Consider the following 8,318-nt stretch of genomic DNA (forward strand, 5'->3'; position numbering starts at 1 on the left):
AGTCAATGTCACATAGTGTGGACTCTGCGGTAAGTAGATCTAAGTACTTCAATTTCAGCTACGTTATTCATGTAGCTGAAGTTGCATAACTTAGATCAATCTCCCCCTGTAGTGTAGACAAGGCCTAATATAGGAGTAGGGTAGAGGTAGTGACTCAGAGGCAAGTCTCCGAGGTTCCGTGCCACCTGAGGCTCCTTGAGCAGATATGTGCCTATAGTCAGAATCTAGCTGATAAAGTACAGGAAACTGCAACGCTTGCTTCACCACGCTGCTTACCCATAAACCTCATCCGAAAGAGGAAGCACTTCTAGAAGTGAGAGCAAAAAGAAAAGGAGTACTTGTGGCACCTTAGAGACTAACAAATTTATTAGAGCATAAGCTTTCGTGAGCTACAGCTCACTTCATAATTCATCTCCTGATGCCCCTTGAATTCTCCATGGCCCTGTTGAGAAGGTTGCCAATTGCACAGGTAAGGAATACTTGTGGCACCTTAGAGACTAACAAATTTATTTGAGCCTAAGCTTTCGTGCACAGGTAGTTTACTTTAGATGTTAATACTTCTCACTTAAGAACTAAATTGACACTCCCATTTACTGGCTGCATTTTATACAGGCTGCTAAACAGAATCATAGAATATCAGGGTTGGAAGGGACCTCAGGAGATCATCTAGTCCAACCCCCTGCTCAAAGCAGGACCAATCCCCAATTTTTGCCCCAGATCCCTAAACGGCCCCCTCAAGGATTGAACTCACAACCCTGAGTTTAGCAGGCCAATACTCAAACCACTAAGCTATCTAGTGGTTGATGGTAATGAGTTTTCTCTCATGATCTACCTTGGGTCACATTGGCAGAGAAGAAAAGCTCCTTACCCAATTACCAGTGAATTTTAGGGCACTACAACTATTTAGAGGTTCATCAAGCAGTGACTATTTATTTAACCCTTGTTCCTACAGATGTGGAGAATTTCTCCCCCAGGAGCTGGTATGACAACATGCACTCCACACCAGCACTGGCAAGCAGCCCCAATTGTCTCACCTGAGCTCAAGGCAGAAAGAGTGAATTGCCTGCTTCCCATTACAGTGCAACTGGGTTTCATTCTCACCATTTGGATACATCTGGATTTCTGATTAGGCTTTCCCACAGCAAAAGAAAATTCTAGCCAGCCAGGTCAAACTAGCTGATGACTAAACAGCTCAAATTACTGACCTGACCTGCTGCTAACCTTCATTTAAAAAAAAAATCCTTTTCTACTTAACTCTCAAAAACCTAAAAATGGGTGTGGGTTTGGCTTTTTTAAGGTTAATTAAATGTAAATTTATGTTTCCTCCTTATTTAACCTGTACAAGTATAGAGTAGTTAGTCTTTTTATTTTTTTATTTTTGTAAATTTTAAACAAAATAGTAATAAAGCAACTTTCACATAGGAAAGAAAACACTACATTTAATGCAGCTGCAACACAAACAAACAAAAACCTAAGAAGCTCCTAGTTAAAGCTGACATTTGACTGTGATGTTTAATAACAACAGCATCTGTTGAAGGTACATTCAGACAAAGTGGGTGAGGCAATATCTTTTATTGGACCAACTTCTGCTGTGAGAGAAACAAGCTTTCAAGCTTAGACAGAGCTCTTCTTCAGGTCTGGGAAAGGTACTCAGTATGTCACAGCTAAATACAAGATGGAAGAGATAAGTACGTGAAGTGGCCAGTTAGCACCTCTGCAGTCACAGGACAAAAAACAGGGGGGTGGAGGGCAGGGGTTAATGGGTTTGTACAAGATACAGTGTCAGCCTTAATCAGGAATGTCCTACCTTTTGTTGGTTCCAGTGCATTGCTTTTTTTAACATATCTGTGAATTGCTTTAGACAAACACTCATTTACCCATGCTGAACAACTACATATACTTCACATTTAATAAATGAAGATATATAAATTGCCTCATTAAAAATGGGAATTGCTTGTATAATGGGAGGAGGATTTAGCCCATTTATTTCTGTGTGCAAACTAAAACATATGTTAATATCCATATTTGCCCAGTATAACTCAACAGATACATTGGACAGACCATTTTGTTTTCAATTGTAAAAACAAAAAATGTTCATTTAAGCATGCACTAAATTTTTATTACTAAGATATAAACCAGGAATAATACACATAAATGAAATACTTATGAGCATTGTGATAATGGAAAAGCAAGGTTTTATAATTAGGATTAATCGGTAGACTGTCTCCCCACAGGTTTCAGAGTAGCAGCCATGTTAGTCTGTATTCGCAAAAAGAAAAGGAGTACTTGTGGCACCTTAGAGACTAACAAATTTATTAGAGCATAAGCTTTCGTGAGCTACAGCTCACTTCATCAGATGCATTTGGTGGAAAAAACAGAGGAGAGATTTATATACACACACACAGAGAACATGAAACAATGGGTTTATCATACACACTGTAAGGAGAGTGATCACATTAGATAAGCCATCACCAGCAGCAGGGGGGGTGGGAAAGGAGGAAAACCTTTCATGGTGACAAGCAAGGTAGGCTAATTCCAGCAGTTAACAAGAATAATTCCAATTCAGCAGTCTCTGGTTGGAGTCACATCAGCCACACTATCAGAGGCTCGTTCACCTGCGCATCTACCAATGTGATATATGCCATCTTGCCAGCAATGCCCCTCTGCCATGTACATTGGCCAAACTGGACAGTCTCTACGTAAAAGAATGAATGGACACAAATCAGACGTCAAGAATTATAACATTCAAAAACCAGTTGGAGAACACTTCAATCTCTCTGGTCACTTGATCACAGACCTAAGAGTGGCTATACTTCAACAAAAAAGCTTCAAAAACAGACTCCAACGAGAGACTGCTGAATTGGAATTAATTTGCAAACTGGATACAATTAACTTAGGCTTGAATAGAGACTGGGAATGGATGAGTCATTACACAAAGTAAAACTATTTCCCCATGGTATTTCTCCCTCCCACTCCACCCCCCACTGTTCCTCTGATATTCTTGTTAACTGCTGGAATTAGCCTACCTTGCTTGTCACCATGAAAGGTTTTCCTCCTTTCCCCCCCCCTGCTGCTGGTGATGGCTTATCTTAAGTGATCACTCTCCTTACAGTGTGTATGATAAACCCATTGTTTCATGTTCTCTGTGTGTGTATATCAATCTCCCCTCTGTTTTTTCCACCAAATGCATCCGATGAAGTGAGCTGTAGCTCACGAAAGCTTATGCTCTAATAAATTTGTTAGTCTCTAAGGTGCCACAAGTACTCCTTTTCTTTTTGCGAATACAGACTAACACGGCTGCTACTCTGAAACCTGTCAATATTTCATTTGTTATTAAACAAGCTAACACACTCCTAACAAGAAAATAAAACACATAACATAACAAGCTTCACTCTTTCTTCTTTCGAAATGTAATCTCCCCTCATACTAGTTTATAATGATTAAAATAACAAGCAGACAGTTGGCTGATACCACAAACATACCATTTTCCATTCCTCAAACCAGGGCTCTGAGTTGGAGGTTTTTATTGTAATTTAAATTGACTCTAAGGGCTTGTCTACACTTAAAATGCTACAATGGCACAGCTGTGCTGCTGTAGCGCTTCAGTGTAGACATTACGTACACCACCGGGAGAGGTTCTCCCATCAGAGTAGATTATTCACCTCCCCAAGAGGCAGTAACTAGGTTCCTAGTGATGTCTATGATGGGACTGAGGTTGATTTAACAATGCTGCTCAGTGGTGTGGATTTTTCACACCTTTCACCAACATAGTTAAACTGATCTAATTTTCTAGTGTAGACCAGGCCTAAAACAGACTAACTTTACTTTTTATAGAGGCAAAACAGAATTCAGGTACCATTTGGGTTGCCAACCTTCTAGGATTGTCCTGGAGTCTCCAGGAATTAAAGATCAATCTTTAATGTCACGTGATTAAACATCCAGGAACTCAGCCAACCAAAGTTGGCAACCCCACTTTTCCAAGTAATTGCTGTTCTGTTCTGCTCTCCAAAGAATAATAAATTATACCATCTGTGATTAATATTGAAGAAAAGCCTGTTTGCAAATACTATTTAGTATCTGAATTCTGATTCTAGAAGTATCTTTAAAAATAACATTAAACACAGTGTTTTGTTGAAAGGGAAAGTTAAAATGGGAGGTATAGCTTCATACTGGACAATTGGGACAAGCTGTTCACTGCTACCTTGCAGACCAGCCATGCCAGGAAAAATAATAGTGGGTGGGAGCAGAAAAAAATGACTGGGAAGAAATAAGGAGTGAGATGCAGGGGCTAATGAGAGAGTGTGAAGAGGCAACTGAGCCCTTCAGCATGATTAGGTGGCTCTTTCTATTTATTGGATAAACTCCTGGATAGTCATAAAAGCCCAATCCAGAGAGGCTCAGAGCAAATCAAGGAAAGAGAACCCTGCCCAGAAGAAGTTATTGTGATTGCTTTAGTTTTATCACAGTAAAGTTCTCTTCAGCTTGTCAGATATTTCTGCACCTGTATATTCCTCTTAACTTTTCCACTCAAAAAACAACCCTAATAATATCTCAGAAACAACCTCTTCCTATCTAGTACCTATCATAGTTGGCATTCACTGAGGGGCTGTGAACAGCAATCTCCTGTTTTAGCTGGGACTAGACACAAGGAGTTTTCTGTGAGGGGGAGTAGTTTTATCAGCTGGTCTGTCAGAACTTAATTTATTGACCATCAGGCCATGCTGCAAAGTCAGTCTTTTCTCTTAGGCTTTTTTTCTTGGAAGAGGGATAAGTATTGAATTAGATGGTAAAAGAGTCCTAATTTGAGAAGGTTTGGGAAGACTTTATATTTTGGACATTAATTTCAAATTTTGCAGTTAATTGCAAAATCTGCAGTTCATATTATGTTGGCTAGCTGTGCTGCTGCTTACTTCTGTGGGGCTACTCAGAGGAGTAAACTTACTCGTGTGTTTGCAGGACCAGGTCCTCCAATTTTGCAGCATTTCCTTGATAATTCATGAAGAGAACAATGGTGATAGCTGTTGGATAAAATGTTTGTTGTAGATTATTTTTCAAGTTCTCATTTCAGTCTTAACTGCAGCATACTGTCAGCACCTAAATCACACTAATCATTGTTGTTGTAGGCTCCCTAGATAATAAATTATTTTGTTGCAGTCTCATCTGCTTTTGATGTGTGTATACACCGGATAAGATTCTAGAGAAACACCTCAAATATTAGGAAAGAAAATGTTAAATTCAGGTCAACTGAATGAAAGAACCATAAAGAGACACATTTTAACTCAAATATGTGTGAAGACGTGAGTTACAATGGCACATTGTTCCAAATAAACATTCAAAAAAGGCCTGAGTCGAATCTTTTATCTCTACACTCAAGGGTAACACATATCTCTTTGATATGAGTACAGTTTCTCTCTCCTATTTTAAGTATAGATTCATAGTTCTGAAGTTTCCTTTCTGAATTTGTTATGATAACAAAATATACGCAATTAAAAGTTTTCAGTTTGCCAATGCAGAAAGTTACTGTCTGGCTTCTCTTTGTCTTCTGGTTTAAAACAAAAATATTTTAACCATCCCATGCCACCTGCAATGTTCTCAGTATATATCTCAGTGCCTCCAAGTGTCACCCCCACACATGGAACAAGTTGCACTCACATTCCTCCAAGCTGTGTCCATCTCAGTGAGAACCAGTTGCACTGCCTGACCTTTGCTACAGGTAAGGGGAATATCCCTTTGTTAATACTTTAAAAACTAGTTAACAGATTCTGACTAAAAAAAATTTAAACCAAAAAGTGAATTTTCAGTCATCAGTAATGTCAAACCACACCTAGATGCCATGCAGACATTAAAGTGGTAAATGTTCCCTTAGGTTTAAAGTGGAGCTGCATCAAAAGATTTGCGGTATTAAAATGGATCTTTAACACAATGACTTCTAATGGCTCCATTTTATCAGTCTATCTATAGAATTCTTGTTGACATTAGTACACACATTCAGCGCTTATCAAACAAAATATCATCAGCAGGTGATTTTCAAGTGATGACTGATTTTGCTTTTAAAAAAAAGATATTCTGACCCTAGCCCATATTATGAAGCAGCTAGCAAAAAATCATATTGTAAACATACAGCTACTTTAAAAAAAAATGATAGTAGAACTATAGAAGTGATAGAAACTGCTTAATTATATTCTCATGTGTCAGGAATAATCAAACTGATTTTTTTCCCTTCCTTCTCCAATAAATTGCAAGGCAGAGATTTTATTGTATCAAGTTAAAGCCCAGAGGTGGTTGTTCAACACCCACCATTTCAGTAATAAGGCAATAAGCTTCTGCAGTGGGCAGTGCCCCACCCTCATGCCAGATTGGGCTACAACAGGCCAGAACAGCTGCTCAAGGAGGGCCTGTTAGAGAGCCAGTCAGGCCCAGTATTACAGCCAGCCAATCAGGTCTAGGCTAGGACCTATATAAAGGCTGCCCAGGCTTTCAAAGATTGAAGGTCTGTTTCCTGTGTGAGAAAAAAAAGGCTTGGCTGGTGCAAAGGGGCTGAAGGGGGAAATGGCCCAGTGAGAGAGATTGATAAAGGGAGAGAAGGAAGGAAGGCAGGAAGGCTGCTGCCAAAGGGTCCCTGGGTTGGGACCCAGAGTAGAGGGTGGGCCTGAGACCCCCCTTACACTTCCACCTGGCCATTAGGAGTGGCCATCACAGACTGCACCAGGGGTTAGACCCTGCCAAAAGGGGTTAGACTTTAGGGTGTGGTTGGCCATTGTGGCTGGGGCAAAGAGAAGGACTGCTGATAACACCAAACCCCCAGAAGGGGGTGAGAATAGAGCAGTGGACACTGCCGGAGGGCAATGTCCCAAAGAGGACGCCGCAAGCTGGGAGCAAAGCGGGTCGAGATGCCAATATAGGGCGAGAGATGGATGGGACCCCACCGGCAGAGGGCACGCTGCATGAACTGAGCTAATTCCCAGAGTGAACAGCAGGAGGTGCTGCGGTGGTGAGGCCTAACCCCGTCACAGCTTCAAAGATGTAGAACATTTGCATTGAATCTTCAAAACATTTCCATTCTATTAAGCTGCATTTATAATGATAATTGATAATGTTCTGTAGCACTTTCAGTGCTCTGTAACAAAACATTAAATTAAACTTACCAACTTTTGCAGCCCTTTTCTGTTCAACCAAACCGCCAGCCAACTGTGTATGCATTTGTATCAAAAACGTTGACAATTGACCAAAAGCTGTAGTTTGTTTCTTTTCTTGGAATTACCAAGAAAGTAAGCATCATATTATACAGTTCTTAAACAGGCAGGAAATCCATTTACATCAGTCGGAGTTCTACCCGAGTAAGATATGATCCAAAGAGTTTCTCGTGTGTGGTATAAGATACATTTGTTTACTATGGTCCAATCCTGAAAATAGTTATGCCTATGACTGACTTTATGCACTTGACTTCAATGGACTAGTCATGTGTATAAAGTTAAGCACGTATTAAACTGTTTGCAGGATCTGAGCCTATATCTATTATGTTTCAAGCAAAGCATCAAAATGGTTTTTAAATGTCTATTGTAATTTACATCTTGTTTTTGTTACAATTTAAAGTGCCGTTATTTTATGCCTCTTTGATTAATTGGCTAACCTAAGCATTGTTATGGAATCTATTTCAGTGATAGTAACATTTAAAAAAATGTAATTATAATCTACTTTTTCCTGCATCTGGTAAATTATAATAAGACTGAAATAAAAACTAAACCTTTTAACTTCCATGTGGTACATCCAGGACTAAGTTCCTGACTATTAACTAACCACCTTAAAGGGACACAAATAGATAGCTGCAGTCTAAAAATAAAATGAGAGTATTTTTTATGTTCTCAGCAATATCCTCATTGATTTAAAATAAATACTTTATGAAATAGCTGTGGATAACCATTTTTCTTGATATTTATTGTTATTTCACCAGCCTCAAAAGAGGAAATGCAAGCACTTTAGTAAATGCAGTAAGAATGGCTATCAGCTCTCACTGTATCTTCTATAAGTCTCTATATCCTTTGCCGAATTCTGTTTTGTTAAGTCTTACTGCAGTCTTTCTAGTAAATAACAGCGCTGTATCTCTTACAGCAACTGAACACATTTTCTCCCCTTTGTTGTTTAGAAGTAGAAGAATGTCACTCCCAAAGCTGGGCTAAATCAAGGCACTGGCTTTTTCTACAACTACACACATACAGTCCACTCTAGAAAATGGTATAAGCACAGGTTAAGCAATAATGTACTCCTTGCCACCCCATCACAAGAAATAAGTAATTTAAATTGGAAGACTCCAATATCAG

The sequence above is a fragment of the Dermochelys coriacea genome, chromosome 1, assembly GCF_009764565.3.
Source record: "Dermochelys coriacea isolate rDerCor1 chromosome 1, rDerCor1.pri.v4, whole genome shotgun sequence".
NCBI classification, from domain to species: domain Eukaryota; kingdom Metazoa; phylum Chordata; order Testudines; family Dermochelyidae; genus Dermochelys; species Dermochelys coriacea.